Source organism: Pezoporus wallicus, unplaced genomic scaffold (genome assembly GCF_028554395.1).
Source record: "Pezoporus wallicus isolate ANWC-B61680 ecotype Strahan unplaced genomic scaffold, APGP_CSIRO_Pwel_v1 contig_13243, whole genome shotgun sequence".
In the NCBI taxonomy this organism is placed as follows: domain Eukaryota; kingdom Metazoa; phylum Chordata; class Aves; order Psittaciformes; family Psittacidae; genus Pezoporus; species Pezoporus wallicus.
Genome location: NW_026635036.1, coordinates 925230 through 945371, shown reverse-complemented (window position 1 = coordinate 945371; position 20142 = coordinate 925230). Strand labels below are relative to the sequence as shown.

General features: G+C 39.6%; 1 protein-coding gene across 2 annotated transcripts in view; it reads right to left on the bottom strand.

Annotated features, from left to right (window-relative positions):
* The window catches only part of ZNF536 (zinc finger protein 536), a 347404-nt gene that overhangs the window by 288568 nt on the left and 38694 nt on the right, over positions 1-20142 (bottom strand). For both annotated transcript variants that reach the window (XM_057400263.1, XM_057400272.1), the window contains exon 2: positions 4315-4410. The gene's annotated coding sequence lies outside the window, so the exon portion shown is untranslated. The remainder of the gene's footprint in view (positions 1-4314; positions 4411-20142) is intronic.

The window sequence follows — 20142 nt, the reverse complement described above, 5'->3', positions numbered from 1 at the left end:
TCCTCTTGCGCGTTTCTATATTCCAGGAATTAGGCCAAGATTATTTTTTATTTTTTTATTTTTTTTCACTTTATTTTTCTTCCTCTGCTTTCTGGGAGGCCTTTCTTTCAGTCACAAAAAGAAGCCACTTCCTCACCTACCCAAGTCTATTAATGATCACAGTACAGCAATATGGAAAGGAACCTAAACAAAGGCAGTGAACTGGAATGGTGCTGTTTAACAGCTTATGAGGCTTCATCAGGATCCTCTTCTCCCTCTTCTAACCAGCCATGCTCCCAGAGATGACACATAATAGTCTCTATCCCGTCAGAATGAAAATGGAAATAATCCATCACTGGCCAATTCAACAACTTCCAATCCTACACTACCAAAGAAACAGACATAAAACTACCCTAAGGAACAACATAAGAAACAACCAACGATTCTCTGAAAATTATTCAGGCCATGGAAGTCTGTTCTGCAATCTACTACATCTATTTTGAGTTGCATGTAGGAAGTAATGATAATTCCATTCTTAGCCAAAAAAAAGGAAGCCACCATTTTTCATTCCTAACTAGTGCAACTACAGGATCCACAAATAATAAAGCAGTAATATATAATGCAATCTGCACGATAGACAGGCCAGTGACTTGTAGTGCAACCAGAGGCATCTCTAATTCAACATCAGTACAGCTCTGTTAGAGCTTTAACAAATTATATCTCCATTAGTAAACTCATTTTGGAGAGTTCTTTCTAAAAGGTTATTTCATAATAATTTCTTAAATAATTATTTATTACTAAACTGAGGGAAAAATATTTTTGCATTTTATTTAAACCTTTTGAACATAATATTAAACCAAGATTCCAGGCTTTATTCTCCCCCACCCCATTTCTTGTCATGTCATGAAGAATCATCTATGTGGAAGAGATGAGAATGTCTTTGATTCAAATGACCAAGGTTTAAGATTGTCTTTGGCGTGGCAGAAAATAAAGCTGCTGCATATATTTCCAGTAGTAGCATTACTGTTGTATGATATGACAATCATAATCTTTTTTCTTTTCCTAAAAATATGTCTAAAGAAGCACACAGTTTATACATTGCATTCAAAATTTTTTTCGTCGTTTACATTGATTGCATATTTCAAATTATGTTATAGCTGTATCGCTTATCCTAAATCAAATAAAGAATCCACATTAAATGCATACACACACACTTCCCTTGTTTTTAGACATTGCCAGTATTGACAAGATTAAAATATTTTTCTCATTCATTATTTATTGTGATATGATGAAACAGTAAGAGTATGTATTTAACAGAACATCACGAAGTAGAGTTAAAATATGGACATGCTGCTTCATTTCTATTTTACTGCAACAGTGTTAAGTACGTGACACCCTGACTACAATAATGACATCTTTGGGTGACGAAGATTTAAGATATTTTGCAAAGATGCAGTGTTATCCAAACTCTTCAGCCATGCTGATTAGGATTATTATTAAATAGATGAACCCAAGACTGGAAGGAGAGCCATGATTAAAGTCCTCCTGCTGCAGAGGACTGGGGGAGCCAGCGCTCAGTGCCAGAGCCACAGCAAACTCTCCCACTGCATCCACACATACTGCCACACTTACATGAGCATCAATGTTTTTTGCTACCAAAAATGAGTCCTCTGGATAGTTTTTCTTTTTCTAGGGGAACTGGTTCTATCTGACAACTGAAGTTTGGGGTCAAACAATGCTGTATCTGGTTGAACCTCAAGTACAGGGTAGATACATATGAATTTGGTTTTCAAACGTATGTCCCTTGGATTGAAAATCACAGACACAACACTGCACAATCCCATTTACCAGCTCACAGTTGGGCACCATTCTGCACATTTCTACTGGCAAAAAAACGCAAGGAAATGCCAAAGAAAGCACCACAGCAAAGCAGTGGTGACCAAATCCAGTACTGTTGGGCAGAGGAGAACAGGGCTTGACTTCTGTAATATGTGGCAGTATCTGGGTTAGAATGCAGAAAAAGATAGATATATTTTAGCCCAAATGCTTATTCTTGCATACTACAGTCTAAATACCCCCTATGATAAATACAGCAGAATAATCAGAAGGTACTGAATGCTTAAAATGCACCCTTACAAAACAAAACAATGTAATGCACATCTCTCTTTACGTGTCAAACAATTTGCCTAACAAATCATAATAATGTAGAATGATATAAAATTCACCCATCAAGCCCAAATGCATGCACAAAGATTACCATGGCAAAGAATTGTGAATTTCATTAAATATGTTAAAGGCAGAAAAAAAATTCCACTTTGAAAAATAGTAATCCTGTCTTTCAACAAAAATATTATAGGAAGCTATGAATTTGGTAGATCTGAATAGGATGTTGGTACATGTTTTACTAAGGTAATATAATGGCACACTATTATTAGATCACATTAATCATTACTGTGCCAAAGGCACTGACAGCACCACTGAAAAGGATTGAAAGGGCTGGTAATGGATATAAATTACCCATTGTGTGATAAAAGGATTTTTACTAAGAAGGTAAGAATAAAACAGCAAATTTCTAATATAACTGTTGTGTAAAAACCAAAATAAAAGTAATCCAGTCAGTAATATCCACAAAATCAGAAAGTAAGCACTTTTGAAACAAGATAAAGTCACAATAAAAACTGTATACAATGTAAAATTAATTTCGTTGTGCATAATATTACTATCAATTTAAATAGTTTACATGATGACCTCTAAGGGCTATGGTAAAAAGAAAGGTAAGCTTTGTTAATTAGAATCGAGTAAGAGCTTCTTCAGGCGTATTTTGAGTTTCTGAGCTTGGAATTTTTTTTCTTTTTTTTTGTTACCCTATAATGGCTTCGTGACACCCCCCCCTGAAATTCAAGATGTGTTGAGAGTGTTCAGTTTTCTGCATTAACATCACAACAAACAGCATATCTCTCAGATGGTTTTATTTGGAATCCAAATGCTATTATAAAACAAACCACGTCTTTGCTGAGCTATTTAACCATTTGATTGAAACCATTTGTATTACTAATTGTCCAGCTCTGTGCTCCTCCTTTACTCTGGCAAGTATTTCCTGATATTGGTAGGGATCAGTGAAGTGAATTGGTCAAACTACATCCTTATTTACTGCATTAAAAAATCCACATATCTTCTCGGAAGTTGATGGAATTATTCTAGAATCAAGTCACTGTAATTCTTTTCCGGTCAATTGTCTAGAATAAAATCCAGTAGCTCACATTCAATTAGGAAGTTTTAAAAATGGTGAGCCATATTCTTAAATGATACAAATTCATAAGTACAGACATCAATCCTGAAAACACGTCTATGGTTAACTTTACTCACGTGAGTAATTCCATTAGCATCAGTAATTCAATACCTGCTTATGCATTTGCAGTACTGATGCTTTAGTATGCCTGAATATCCTCTCACTTACATCAGCTATAAATCAGCACAATTCCTCTGAATCACACCATTTCTACTGATTCACAAGATATAAAAACAAGTGGACGATCCAGTCTAACAATTATAATAAAGAAATAACGTAAGAACTTGGTTTGTCAGCAGAAGCTATCAGAATTTTTGATTTAAGAATCAATTAGCGCATGTAAAATGTAGAATTAATTATTAGTTATTTCCTAGGAAGCTAGGCTTTTATTTTAAACTGAGGGCCAAAAAACCCAATTCTGATTTCACACCGATTTCCACACCAATATGGTTTCTCAGACTTTACAGGAGCTTTTCTTCTGCTGCACTGGAATAGCTCAGAGGAGAATCACACATACAGTGTAGTACACCCCTCCACCCACTGATTTTCATGGGTGTTCTTCTGATGCTAATATACAAGAGAATATGGCTTTTAATAATATGCATGAGATGTTCTATTGAACTTATGGAAAAAAACAACAAAAAGTGATAAAATTAATTTAATCACGAGTGTCATGGTTTTTTATAAAATCAGCAGTCTGTTGATAAAGTAAAAAATGATGATTCATCTCTAACACAATTATTACATATCAACTGCATAAGATGAATGCTCATAATTTTACCAGATTTTTTTTCCATGCAAGATCTATTTATAGCTCACTACACTCTAAAAAAACTGCAATGAAAAGTTTTGCTAAAGACAGAAACATAGTACAGTTTTGAAGATGTAAAAAATGTGTGAGAGCAGACCTTTAAATAAATCTAAGTTAGGTACCTCATTTTTATGTGGGTGTTTTTTTTTTTTTTAATATGGAAAAACAAACCTAAAAAACTAGAACCATTATCAGAAGAAAACATTATGAGAACAATATAAGTAAGTATTCTTACCAGTTGCTCTTAAACCAACGAATCTGTTCTCTGGCTTGGGAAATTCTTAAAAAGACGCAGGATAGGTACTGAAGGTCACAACTGTAAAAATAAAACCTGTAAAAAAAGTTAATATGTTAAAACTCAATATTTGAATCAGATATTTATATTAAAATATTACAGGGCCACCTCAAGCAGACAATCTAGAAGCAGCAGAGAGTACTAAAAATCAGAATATTAATGGGATTAATTTTTTTTTTTTTAAGCCTTCATAATGTAAATGCATTTGGTGGTCATTTCATTTTGGGAACTGAAAACTTCTTTCAGTTCTGGATTGTTTTGAGAGGGAAAACATCTCCTCAAGATAATGCTGAGGCACAGAATCCTCTGATCCTTTCCCCCGGACAGTACAGCAAAAGAGGACAACACAGGATAAAACAAAAGTTGCATAGCATACTCCAGAAACCCAGTTATTCTCTTTGACATTGATATTCTAATCTTTCAAAATGCGTAAAAAGAGAACAGCTACTAATTGTATTTTTACCTTTTTTTAATTCCACTTTATAACAGAAATAAGTCCTTTGTAGATGATCTCATCTAATAAACCCTACTTAAAAGAGATAAAAGCCAGCAGTAAAAGCCAAGCCAAAATAGTTCCAAGATATTTGTCAGTAGTGAATTTAGGGCCATTACATTAGTAAGCAAAATAGAAACAAAAACAAAGGGCATTCTTAGAGCAAAATAAAGTTCACTTGACTGAAGCTATAATCTGAAGAATTTATGACTGAGAATTCTATGTTTATCCCTATGCATGTCTAACAAATGAAATTAAAGGTCACTTCCAAATAATAAACTTTGTACATCCACATCAGCCAAATTATTTCATCCATAAGGCTCTAGCTCTGTAACCCCAGTTCAAGCACCACAGATTTAAGCCTTCACTTTACCAACACTGATCTCTAGAGAATCACTGACTTCTCCTCATGGCCCAGTGGTGGGCTGGAGTAGTCACTGTGGGCAGAACTGCATCTGTAATTTCCATAGGAAATAATTAAGAGGTTGGTTGGTTTACTGCATATGATTTAAACCAGTCAGCACCAACAGGACCACACTGCTGGGTAATATCATTTGTTGACTTGAAGGACAAATGGCAATTTTGAGGATCCCTGCTGATGATGAAAACAACATTAAATGATGTGGAGCTCACTACTAAGCAGCACAGCCCTCCACTAGTGCAATACTGATACAAGACTTCTCATGTATCCTGTAAAGTCTCCCCAGACTCCACCTTGTCCCAGTTACATCCAATGCAAAAGTCTCCTGCAGAATGTCCCACTTTGTCCATGCCACCTCCTCTGCTCACTCCTTTGGTTTCTCCACCACACCAAGCACAGGCTACTTATTTCCATTTTGATGGTCTACCACAACATTTCCTGATTCCCACTCCTCCCCCTCTTGCTGGCAGATTGAACCAGTCTTTATCATGCACTTCAAAACACTTTCCAAGTAATAATTCTGCCGTGCAACTCCTCTGACATAGGAGAATTACCCCAGTAAAAGCTTCAAACCCCTCCTTTATAACTCACATTTCCACAGTTAACTGCCAACAATTCAGCAGCAGACATTTGGTTTGCCATCAACACTGTTTCTCATGTGTAGGAACGCATTTCTTTCTTGCTCTCTCCTCATGCTTAGTTTTTTTACATGAGAATTGTCTCTGGTTTTATACTTGAGTTACAAGCCCCACAAGGCAAAGCCTATCCTCTCATTATGTATTTTACAGTATTGAGCTTAATGAGTGGAGAGCACGTACAAGCCATTACTCCAATCTGGTACCCCATTTCCCCAGAGTATATCCAGCTATACGAGAAGCAAACCAAAGGGCAGTCAAGCCAAGCACCTCCAGTGCCAGCTGGAGAGAAGAAAAACCTTTTGTACATGATTAAAAAAAAAATGAACTTGCTATCAGATATGGTTTCCCAAATATGAAATTTGGTACTGCAGATTTGGTCTTCCCAAATACCTGGACAAGATTCAGATCCCAATTAGAAGCTCATACCATTTAAGAATTCAAGTAAATGAATTTTTGTTACAATATTTGGACACACAGGAAAAGCAAATTCATATAACATAGGTCCCATCCAACTTTCTTAGTTGCACAGTGTCTAAAAAAAGTGACAGCTTGTTTGTCTGGAATTTCTGCTGTTACTGATGTCTTCAAACTCCAAGATACACCTTTTTAGTGTTTCCTTGCAGCTCATTCAATATGAGAAAGCCAAGAAATAGAAATGAAGATAACAGATTGTTAGTGTTCTCTCCCTAAACAGGTTCTTAGTACTCCTACACTGACATTGTAGACTACATTTTTGCTATGCTATTACAAGGCTACTTGTGTTTAAAAAAAAAAATAATTCAGATTTTACATACACGCTCATGACTTGCAAAATTCTAGGAATGACTCTCAAGGGGCTTTCACTAAGATTCTTTATAAATTCTGATGACAGACAGAACACAGTAAGGCTTCATCTCTTAAAGTCCTGTACTGATTTGTTTGGAGGCTTCATGTCATTGATCAGCATGTCAATGTCTCTTGCAATCTGCTTTCCAGTTCATGACTGTGAGTGAACCCCTCAGGTTTAAAACCTTAAATGATTTAAGATCTGTGATACATAGCCTTATGAACAAATTGGGAAAATCTGTAGCTTTACACATTAAACTGTAGCAGAAATGATTTAAAGCCTTATAAAAAGGTATTTTACTTACCTGTGCTAATATTATTCTAACACATTTGACACTATGTAAAGCAGATATTTTAAAGGTACAGGCAGCAAGCTACATGGAAACAAATTAAGACAGTTCCACTTAGGTCAAATTGGACCAGTTTACCAGTGTCTAATACACTCACTGGCATTAAAAAAATTGAGCTGTGAGCCCTTACAGACCAATTTGTCACAGTAAAGCCGCCCGGAGCAGCACTCCTGTTGAGCTGCGTTCAGCTCGGTGAGTTAACCTGTTCCCCCACCACACCTCCACCCCTGAAGAAGAGGAAACCCCAGTGGCCTAAAGAAAGAGACTGGTAAAATAAAAGTACTATCAAGACATAACTGGGGTAGAAGAGTAAAATTTTTGTTCGTTCTTAAACATGACCATGCAGCTCATTCCTTGAAATGAATTACAGACATGAAAGACAGCAAGCAATCTCTCATTCCACTGATGAATGGGGGCCATAAGGATTTCTGGTTATGGGTAGAAATCTAACACACAGCAAGGGAAAACTGATGCTTGAGGATAGACTTTTTCTGAACAAGGGACTCTTCCCCAACTACTGAGGTTGCACAGGCTTCATCGTGAGGCTGTTAGCACTACATCCCATTCTGGTTAAACTAAAGATGAAACCCCTGCTAATCTCAAGGGGACAAGGCTTGGGCCCTCTGCTAAGCAGCGTACCCCTTCTGATGGAATGAGGTGTCATGTTTAAATAATTATTCCCTATCAGCTGTTTTTTTGAGGACCTCTTGAAATGCCATGGCATAGCTGCTGTCACCCTAGGCACATTAGAGAGGCACGGACATAGAGACGAGGCCAGAGAAAGCGGCTTGATGTCAGGATGAAGCCAGCCCAGCAGCCATGCAGGACACCCTTTGCAGGCCTCAACAGGAACACGGCATGCATCATAAATGCAGGACAGGACTGACGGGGCCTTAAGGGCCCATTTAGTGTCACTGGGAGTTAGATGCATAAATGAAGTGAGATAAACAGTCCCTAAAGAAGGATGCTGGAATAGATCTCAGTAATTTTCCACTGTTCCTGAAAAATTTACACCACTTTTCTCAGGCCACAGTATGGTTTCCACCCATGCCACCACAGCCTCCCCAGCCCAGTCACAGCCATGCACAAGTCCTCGCAGCCATGCACAGGTCCTCTCTCACAGCCCCACATTGGACCTTCCTCCCTGTGCCCAGGCACCTGAGGATCTCCAACACATAGAACTGTCTGCCTATAAATCCAAGGTATTTAAAAACTCAAATCTCACCATGACAGGATTTGCCCACATCTCCTAGCAAATCTGCAGTGTTTGATCTAACATCCTTTCAGGGAAGCTCCTTTACATCACCAAGATCATGCAACAAACTATTGCTCTCATTTTGCCTCCTGATACAAGCAAGCAAAAGACAGCAAAGATAACAGGACAGGAATGCACATCAATTTAACTTGTAGGGAGCCAAGGGGTTTGCAGAAACATTTTATCAAAGATGCACAACTCTTTTCTGCTCCTTAGGTTTCTCTACACGTTTGTGTTTCAAATATCCCAGTTTGCATTTAAGTTCTTTGGCACAAACACCACCATTAACCTGCCTAGCTATTAGTCACAAAACTAGTCACAGAACCACAGACTGGTTTGGGTTGGAAGGGACCTTAAAGCTTATCCAGTTCCAGTCACTGCCACGGACAGGGGCACCTTCTGCTGTACCAGGTTGCTTCAAGCCCCCTCCAAGCTGGCCTTGAAAACTGCCAGGGATGGGGCAGCCACAGCATCTCTGGGCAGCCTGTGCCAGGGCCTCTGCACCCTCACAGGGAAGAATTTTTAGCTAATGCTTAAAATCTTTTACTTCAGCATGATGCTGCTCCTCCCTTTCTTGCTCAGTCCTGATCCAAAGCCATAGAAGTCAGGAGACATCATTTGACCTGGTGGTATTAGATCAGACCAGCAATTCATCATGACTGCTCACAGCATCCATACTGGTGGCGAGCATGGTTTCATTGTGACTTGCCGTTTGCCACTACGACTTTGGAAAGGTGTAGGATCCAGCCCAGAGGCCACACTATGCCCTGGGAATACTTCCCCTGGCGTCAGCCCACATGGCTGGGGTTGTGCTGTCCTCCGGTAATCACACACTGAGGGAAAAACACGCCCACTGCTAGGCTGGGGTCCCCAGGGACAGAGGAGGTATTGGGGACAGGAGCATCCCAGGGCAGAAACCCCAGGGGGCAGCAACTGCACCCCTCCTGCCCCACTGCGGCAGGGCAAGGGGGGTCTCCAGTAGCTGCTGCACATCCCAGTCCCCAAGGACAGCCTCTGCAGCTGGGGAGCCCCAAGGCCTGGCACATAACTGCCCTGGTTGGCACCTCTGGGCTACCCTGGGTGGCAGTGAGGTGTCTGCCAAGTAGCACCCACACCCTGCATCCCCTCAGAAGCTGTGCTCCCCACAAACAACCCCCCAGCACTGGCTTTTCTCTACTGAGCCTTCCTCTTTCTGAAAGGTGTGTTTAAAAAGCTGAGCTAGACATCTGCCCACTGAGTTCCAATGCAGGTGTGTGAAAAGGGGCAGCTTACTTCTCACCTGTATGAAAAATATCTTTGCTCAGAGGAAGATTGGATACCCTCATGCTCTCCTGCTACGGGTGTTCTGGATGCACAGGATGAACAGCCATTTGTAGCAATCTGATTGAGTTGGAAGAAAACATTATGAATTTAAAGTAGTACAGAAAAAGGTTTCTATCACCTCCATACTTACACCGTGACACATGCATCTTAATATATTACATAATAAAAAAGCAGTGATGTTCTCAACCAATCAAATTATGCTACTGTCTCTTTAATAAACAAATCCATGTGCACATTAACAGTGTTGAAAATTCAATTTAAACTCTTTGTCTGTTGCTGCTTACTCTAAAGATGGTCTTTCTTAAACAACAGAGCACCAAGGAGTCGTTAGGGCTCTCTCTTCATTACTTCAAAAAACCAATCATTAGACACCAGAGTATATACGTAATTAGAAAATCACTTCCTTTGCAATCCAAGCTAAGTAGTTTACATACTGTAATTACAGGGACAAAATCAATTTTTAATCATTTCACTGATTGGGCTCATCAGCTCTGTGGGAACATTGTAACCTGCTTGTTGTGCAAAAGCAACATCTGGGCTAAAACAATTACCCTTTGTTTGCTACAATATTCCTTAAATCTTTTTGCTTGCATAAAAAAATGAAAACACGAAGACAAGATATTTCGATGTCTATTTGTCCTTGATCAACATATATCCTAAAGTACTACTTGCAACCAGAGTTTAATGTTCCCCAGAATTTACAGTTAAACAGTACACTTCCAAGGAATGTATTTTTTCAGGGAGATAAAAGTATCTGATTGTTTTAAAGAACCATTCAGCTGGCTAATTGTTCCATAGCTAACACATGGTATTCAAACAACCCACACATTACAAAAGCTCATCTGGATAATAATGGGCAACTATTATTGCAATGGTTTACACTTTTCTAATACAAATGAATGGATTTTATCAAAATTTGAAAAAAAAATCTAAGAAGCTGGGTATGTGTGAAAAATAGATGGTATGAATTGGCAAGGCAAGGCTAAGCATTTTGTTCTCTTAATAGGAAATGACCTCATTTACACTGGAGTAATAATTAGTACTGCTTCACTGACAGTTAAGAAAAAAAAGTTTCACAGTATAATAAGGCAGCATCTCCTTTGTTAAGATCTACATTGATTATTAACCCTTGCCAAGAAACCCCAGATTTAACTCTGCATTGCTTGTGCCAGTGCTCTGTGGCAAAAAGTAATGGGAAGGGAAGGAGAGGAAGAGAAAAAGAAAGATGAAAAGAAAAAAGAGAGCACAAGCTAAAACCAAGTCAGGATCCCAGCCTGCATCCACCAAAGCCAGTGCTGCTGCAGGGCTGGTATCACAGTGAACAGGAAAGGATGTCAGGTGTTGTTAAGTGGGGATATTAACGTCTGATATATTTTCTAGTTGGTGAATATTTAACAATAGAGAATATATTTGCTTTTGCCTGGATTATGAAGCAAGCATGCATCAGGTGTGTGGTCAGGCTTGGCCATTGAGAGCAGACCCTGCCACCAGCTGTGGACCCCCAGGGCTCCCCCGAGAGAGGAAGAATTGCCTATAAATTACTCACACTGTCACCGCTTCTCCTCCCCACCAGAGCCCTGAACACCCGGAGACACAGCCCTGAGAAGCCAGGAAGGGCTGAGCCTGCCGAGGCAGCACTGGGAGCAGTGCAGTGTGGGCTAGAGAATTACCCTGCACATGGTCCTGTCCTGCTCCAGTCCTGCCCTTCTTCTGCGCCCTGTGCTGCCCCATGCCAATCACCCAGCTCCAGCCAGACCCGGTGAGGCACTTGGGGACGTGACACAGGCCTCTCCACTGGGGAGGGTCTCATCCTGTGCATCCAAGCTGCTGTTCCAGCAAAAAGAGTAGATCGGAGTCCTGCAGCTACTCAGAGATCAGGCATGCTACAGACAATGGCAACCCCAGCTCCTCATGCATCCCTGTCAAAGGCACCCTGTTTCTGAATAATTTACACAACATTTAGGTGAAATATTTTGTATTTTATTCACTAGATGCGTGGGTTTTTTTATAATGAGGCCCTCATTAAAACCAATATGTGTGTCATATTGTCAGGCAAATATATGTTAAAATGTCACTTTGAACAGGAAATAATACAATTTAGGGGCTTGACTCATTAAAGAAAAATATAAGCAAAAGAAAAAATTTCTGTGGGTAAGCCTGAAAGGGAGCTGGGCAGGAAAGATCATCCTGTCCTGAAAAAGTTTGAGATTCCTTTTTTATCCCCTCTCTGCATTTTAGGAAAATCACAACCTTATGAGGTTTTCCATGAAAATAAAAGGTGGACAAGTGAGCAGGATGCCTTCTGCTCATTCTCATTTTCCATGCCACCGCTGCCATGGAGCAGCTAAGGTCCCTGGGCTGGTGGGTCTCAATGCACCTACCCCATAGCCCTCAGGATCAGCCACTCTCCCTCATCTTGGAGCTAATCCACTTGAGTAAGGTAATTCAGTATTCACTGTCCAGAAAAAGCTGGCTCTATGCAAAGCCATGCCTGAAACAGAGCAAGGCTTCAGACCTGGCCTGAGCAGCAGCCCTGTAGATACCACAGGTCCTTCCCCCTTTCCCTATGTGATGAGAAATTCAAACCCGATTCATCCATTCCTGATGCCGTCAAATATGCCGTCAAAATTGACATATTCCAACACAAAAGTATTTTTTTTTTTCAGAGAGCTGCCACTCAGGAACTACCGTAATCCAGATTTACTCTGGTTTAAGCAGGCAAAACTCCTCTGAAGTGATCTATGTGCACACGTTGCAAATGCAGACTGAAGATGACATAGGAACAACTGGTAAAAGGCTACAAAATAAACACAATCACAAGAAGCAAAAGGATGCACATCACAGACACACAATAAACATTGGCATATCAACACGGACCAAGGCCACGATTATTTTCTTCTGCTGTCCAGATATCACAAAGGCACACAACAGCTGTGTTTGGGCAGCAGTGCCAGCAGAAGGGAAGTGCAGGAGTCCCACCTTACCTGTCCTTCAGACTTCCCTGCCACTGCCCTGATGTGAAGGACAAGCCCTTTAGGTCACATCTGAGAGGGGATGCTGAGAGCAGCCTCCTCCCATAAATCCCTGCAGACAATATGACACCATTCCTGACAAAAGCATTATTTCAAGAGGACAGCATCTGACACCCACTTACAATAGACAGTGAAACAGGTGAAACGCAACCTTTGCGCTAAAATCTATGTAAAGACTTTGGATAGGGCAAGCATACAAGAGCAACCCAGCCTCCGTATCAAACAGTCAGTGAGCCAGTTCTTCAGCAACTCAGTAAAAAACAGTTATTTGAAAATCCCTAAAATTAACCACCCTAGGCTCTTCCAGAGTCTTCATACAACCTGTAGGATTATTTCAATTTAGTTTGCCTCTTGGCCTCTATGTACAATTAGTAACAAAAAGATAGAGGATCTGTGGGACCACACTGTCTATTAGACCACTGCCTACTAACTGCTGACAAGATCTGAAGTTTTTCTACTTGTGCTTATCTAGAGATGGGAGCAGGATTTTGGTGTGGAAAGGTAAGGGGAAAATGAAAATCTCCAATTCTGATCCTGGGGTTCCTCAGAAGCATCTCTGTTGGGAATAGGTATGTACCAAATGACAAAAGGCAGTTTTTTGTTGTAGCTAGTTCCACAGGAGTGCCTTGAATCATAACCATAATTGACATTAGTAGCAATAAAAAAATAAAGAAAAAACAACCCCAAAAACTCAGGATACAATAGCATGGTCAGGTGTTAAAGGTATCCTGTTGGAGCTTAGTTGTCATCAGGAACAACTATCCACTGATACGCAACTCTACTAAAACAATCATCAACTCACAGTTTTAAATAGGAAAAAAAAAAAAAAAACCTTATGAAATGATAGCTTGGGAAAACGCATTTTTCATTCCTAACTATCTTGTTAGTGCATCAAATTACAAAACACCATCTAAGGCAGTTTTCACCACATCACATAAGAGGACATTTCATAAGTGATACTACTCTCATCACAGTCTGCTAGAGAAAGAAAAAGGGAGTTTGTTTATAGATTCTTTCTTGTTTGTTTTACATTTTCTATGTAGGAAAAAAAATCCAATAACCCACAAAAAGATGTAGGTCAAATGTTCTCATCTCAAATCTTCCTTGATAAGTAGCGATTTAAGAAGTCTGTATAAAAAAATGTGTTATTCCCTTTCAGCTCATAGGAAAAAAATGTTTCAGAAATAGCACATAAAAAAATATTCAATGTCACTAAAACTGGAATAGAAAATGTTTTATAGATTAACAAACATTGTAATGAATTTGCACAACCTTAACTGACTGTATACATAGCATAATGAAATGGTCTACATCCTTTCAAAGAAAAATTAGGTATTCCAATACATAGCTTCAGAAAAGCATTGTTCAGAAAAACCTGCATTTTTTCCCAGCTACCATGTAATTTGTGAGATGCATTTTTAAATGATCTGCAACTGCAGCAGGCTTCATCAGTCAGATGATACAGATAGATAATTCACCAAACTGTCACATGATCTTCCATCAGTCTAAAAGATGTGAATATATTGCCACAAGCTTTGGGAATAATGGGTGCACCTGTTTACAGTGTCACCTCTGTTTGCTAATTGTCTCCTTGAGCTACATTTTACTTCTAATGCATTTATTTTTGACAGGCAGTGTCTATTTAGAAATCACATTACTTCAAGTGCAATTGTTCTTTTGTCTATCAAGTAAATGAAGTGTTGTTATACAGATTTCAGGTTCTGATTAGTGAAGTATCAGCACACCACAAAGGTCAATCAGTTATTTACCTGAAGTAATAGAAGTATGACAGGCCTCCTGGATATCCTCTAGATCATGGTATAGCTCCTATTAGTATTAATATTTCATATTCCAAATAGATATGCATACACCTTTGTATTTCTACATTACAGAAATCTATTAAATCTTCTAAAACATACAGTACTGTACGTAGACAGAAGAACACCAGGAAAAAAGCAAAAATATCAATGTTGACTTGGAGCCAACTCTTCTATCCCAGTATTTTAAGCCAAGATAATGGTGAAAACCAATGGTTCGGTCCCACAAACATTTTGTGATGGCTTCTGCACATAAGCTGTCACTCCAATAAAACTAATGTTTTAAAAACATGCTTTTTTTCACTGTGCTTTCTGATTTTTATGGAACAGTGAAGCAAAATATACTTAAGGTTACTTGCATTAGCTTCAACTGATAAGATGACATAAGAAATTAAGATGAGCCACTTGAGGTCTAAAAAGGACCACAGGGGATTTCTATGCACACCCTCATGTCTGCAATGCTACCAACAGTCAGTTAAATAATGTCTGAATAGGTACAAGACCATACTTTAATATATACAGTAACACAGTCAACTAGAACTATGCTATCAAACAGGAAATTTTGGAAACCTAAATCAGCATATTGATTACACAGGCACTTCAATGCATGTATATTGATCCTAAATAAATAAATAAAGAAAAGAAAAAGGCATTTCAACTGGTTATTACCAAGGTGGGAAACAGTACTATTGTAATGGCAGCAGTGGTTTACCAAAACCTCATTATTTCTCACATACCTCTGTCCAAGCTCCTCATCCCATGCTCAGTTCTGCCATGCAGGGACTAGGTAGAAGAGAATCGTATGACAGCAATGCTACTATTGCAAAACAACGGCAAGGTCCAAAGCTAACACCAACCCATCGTCATGAGGGTCTGGGTACAGACTGGTCCCTCTACAGGCACAGCGCCCCCAGGGGCTTACCAGCGATTTCCACCCACCCCTGCTGTCTTACCAGTTTGCCAAAAGAAACAGACAAAAAGCCACGCTTGCCTTAAGTCACTTCTAAATTGGCTCCCGTGAGCATTCCCCTACCTTGTTCACTAAAGCACGGTGTTATGTTTTCTCAGTGTTTAGCATATGCTATGTAACCTGAGCAGGACTTGCATTGTTTCAGTAGTTGTTTTTTTAAAGTATGTTCCCATCAGGACCATAATTGCATGCAAAATGCGAGAGTTAGAGTCATTCATAAAGTCATTTAAAAATTTCTCTAACACTTTCTAGCAAGATTAGGGTACATCTTGACACAAAATATGGAAGAAATCACAAATCTTGGCCACAGATGTATATAGTGATAAAAGTGCAAATTACTCCATGTGAGCCGATGTATTCCAAGACCCAAAAGGGCTAGAGGGGGAATCTCCTCTGATGTATTTTGTAAAGCAATGCATTTTCCAAGTATTTCTGCAAATGTACAAAAAGCACGATTTAGATAGTTAAACAGTCATGAGCATCCTATATACAACTGTATTTATGACTAAAAATCCTGTAAACTTGAGTTTGAAGTTCTCAAAGCTTATTTCTCCTGCAGCTTCTAGAGTTAAAAACCACAGCTGCCATACACTTCACAGCAGCAGGACTAAACCTGATTCTTGTAAAGGAGACAATGGGACATGAAACTGCTGTGTACTCACAAGCCAAACAGGTCTCTTTGGGAAGATGTGTCTCTTACCACAGCCTGATGTTGCAGGAAAGATATGATTTATGTGGAAAGTTTAAATATTTATTTAGTCATTTTACACCCACCCCAAGAATTACTGTTTTCTTTTACCAAACAGCAAGCAATCTTTTGAATATTACTTTGCATACAGAGAAGTAGACACTCTAGCAGTAAAGCTGCTTGCCTAAGACTAAATACCACCAAGCACTTCTTTTGCACACAAACAGTCTCCTTGAAATCAATAAGGTTTCTTGACTGAGCTCTTCACACAAGTAAAAGGATCAGGTCCTTAAGCAGCAGAAAGTACAGACCACCATGTTAACATCATGAAACAGGAGCAGGTCTCTGCAATGGAGTGAAGTATAGTCACCTACCATACATGGTTAATGAGATGTGACAGGCCAAACTCAGGCCAAATGTAGACATGGGCACTTTTCTGCCTGGAAAAAACCTCCTGAGGATGTCTAAGCTTTGCTTCATGTGTAGTATCAGGTAGTAGCAATGCGATCAACCATCATCTAATGAATTACCAAAGTTTACCACCATGACAAACCCTCTAGAGACACAGGAAAAACATGACCATCTATTTTCCAACACCCAGAGCTGGACCACAGGCAACTGTCCAGCCCTAGAGTCCTGTGTAGAGATTTGGCATGATGTCATCAAAAGGAATCCAGGACTTACACATGCCAGAATGCTTTCGAAAACCACCAAGACACTCTTTTCTTGAATATCCTGGGTTCCCTGCACTTCTAACACAGTCCACTTGCATTTACAGACACCAGACACTGCATCTCACCTGCCAGAGTCCTTCTCCTCTCCTCTTCCCCTGAAAATACCTCCTGGTGTTGCCCAAGACCTAGCCAAACTTTGACCCTATTCTACTCAACTTCTGGACCTCTATATAATTGACAGTGAAGACATTTAATTCTGCTTGTCACTGTATTTCTCTTCTAATTTAATATATATTTTAATATTAGAGGGAAGGGATGGGTCAGGACACAGCTCTTTCCAAGCAGAACTAATCTTCCTTTGGGGATGGGCGAGCCCTACACAGCTCTCTAACCTGAACAGCAAGAAGCTCCAGTTAGCTGGGGCAGCTGCGCAGCTCCCAGGTTGTAAAACAAGGATAAACAGTAACATATAACTTAGTGGCAAGCTCTATTTATTCCCGGCAGCCCAGGATGTGCAAGACCATCCCCAGCGTGTGGGTAAGCATGGGTAAGCGTGGGGAGCGCAGCAGTTACTGGTGCAGGAGGGGAGCACATGGGTGGCAGTTGTTTAAAAAGCAGCTGTGTGTGTGCTTTTCCCACTTAGGCTGTAAAACACAAATGGTGGAATCAGCACTGCAAGCTTAAAACCATGCTAACGCACTTGGCTGCATTTTATTGTTAACTTTGTGTCTACATTTCACCTTGTTTTCATAAGAAATGCAGAATGACTCCTCTGCATCAACTACCTCCTTTTATTAATATAAGGATAAAATTGCACTAAATATCCCTAATGTAGTTATAAAATGGTGAAGAATGAGAAAGCATTATGAAACAGGACATTAGTGGCCAGAGCCTTTGGAACATTTATACTGTTACATATATTTTTCTCTACGTAATCAGGAATGTATTGGTATTTTGAAATTATGTATCTCTAATAACACAAAAGTACTTAAGAATAGAAATAGATAGTAATGGAAAATGCAGTCAACTGTTGACAACATATAGAATTTCAGAAAATAATTTACAGAGAACAGCACAGCAGACGAGTCAAAATTTTCTCAAAAATATTTCTTGCCTCCGATAGTCCAATGTAATTCATTTTCTATCTCTGTTCATTAATCATTGTTAAAATTAGTGATCCATTTCTTCCACTCTGCCATCTGCACTCAGCTTCGTAACAAACATGACACCTTCCTGCATAATAAAACCTGACAACTACGAGGATGCATTTCCAAATAGCTTTCTGCATATTTGCACCTCTATAACTGATTCCGTTGTCAGACAAAAGTGGATTATTTAACCAGAGTTCTTTCTTTATCAATTCAGTACACAGACGTGTGCTTGTGAGGGAGTGCGTGCGTGTGTGTGTGTATAAAATGATCAAGTGAAAATCATTTAATTTGAATTAAAAACAAGATACACCAGTTATCTTTGAATTCTCACAGCTGGTAGAATTGGTCATATATATGTATGTTAGTTTTAATCTACTATGAAGCTTAAGGATGTAGCATTTGGATTGGCTTCGTCTTGTAAAGTTTGCATACACAAGAATTACCCTGACACTCCAATTTCCTCCAAAAGGGAAAAAAAAAAAAAAAATCATATCCAGCTTGGTTTTGTTCCCCAGCCTTTGATCACTGACAATTTCAAATAAATATTTTTAAGATAAGATGAAATATCCAAGCAATGAGAAGATATAAAAAAGTGCAGAGATAAATAATTAACATTCAGGGTGTCATTTCCATCCTAGCCTCTCATCTCCTGGTGGCAGACAGGGGACTAGAGAACAGGGTTCAGCTCTTGGTCTATTTCCATTCCATCAACAGAGCTGGAAAGCCACAGCAGCAGGGCAGGTGAGTGGTTCCTTCATATATGTTAATTGTGCTTAGATCCTACAGATGAACAGAAGCTGCAGTTCTCAGCACACCAGAAATCAGGCTAATGGGAGCACTGGGCCACAGACATGCAAGTCAATAGGAGCCTGTCCACCAACCATGAGGAATTTGGTCTCCTGTTCACAGCTCTCTGTTTGATGGGAACTGACCAGCCAACTATGAGCAGAGCTAGTCAGCCAGAAAAGATTCTGTCCCTGCTGCTCAAAACATGGCACGCATTAGGACAGTGGGGAGGAGGCACTCACGGACATGGAAGTGTACACCAAAGTCTTCTGGAGGGTAAAACTAGTTACCAAGCCCTTTAATATACTTTCAGTCAGGCCTGAAAAGTATACTAACCCTTAACTGGAACTGTAAAAGAGCAATCTTCCAATAGAGAACATTCTCACTCCATAGTAACCTCAAATAATTGTGCCTACAAGAAGTTCTACAGTTGCCCTGTGACAGCAGGCAGATGGACAAGTACAGCGTCCAAGACAGGAACTTGATTTCCTCAACTTCCTCACCACAGTAGCCCATACATACACATGTATTTGTCTATCTCCATGCCAGGTGAGCCCACGCCACGGAGCAGCTCTCCAGGCACAGACATGGCTGCTCCACACATATCCAAGGGCTTCCACCTCCTAGGACAGGTGAGTTCTTGGGAAGAACATCAAGAGCTGACACAGCAGGAACTGGTGGACAGTGCTGCCTTCAAGAGACCATGTTTGCTTCCCAGCTCTGCCAGCTGATCTGCTTGCTAAACTTGGACAAGCTGTCCCAATTCCAAATGTTCCCACTTCTCCACTATTAATGGAGATGCTGACACTTGCCTCCTTTGTGATCCACTGATGAAAAAGCTAAATAGCTTTCAGTAACATCACAGACTGAAACACAACGAAGCAGTATCAGTACAATTTGGTTAACAAACACATCTTCTCTCAGCATCCCAATTTTCATCTGAGCACTACCACTAGTATCATTCCTCTTGCTGATAAATTTGTGACAGCAGCTGTCAGTGGAGAAAAGATCTTCCATTGCAAACATCTTAAAAAGCTTATATAGCATGCACATTATAAATTACAGAATATATACTGCAATGCTTCTTTTAGAATAGACAAAATGTAAGAGGCAACTTGAGCACAAGCCCAGCAGGTCGAATCCAAATTCAAGCAACATCTCCAACACACACCAGGAGAAGCAGCAGAACATTTTAAGAACAAAGAACCTAATTCTGTCTTCAGATGTATGCCTGCCACTCCACATGTGCAACAGGCCAAAATGAGAATCAAAGTTTCTGCAGGAATTATTTCAGATAGTTAAATAATTTTCATATTGAAGGAAGTTAAAGAAAAATTAAATCAAT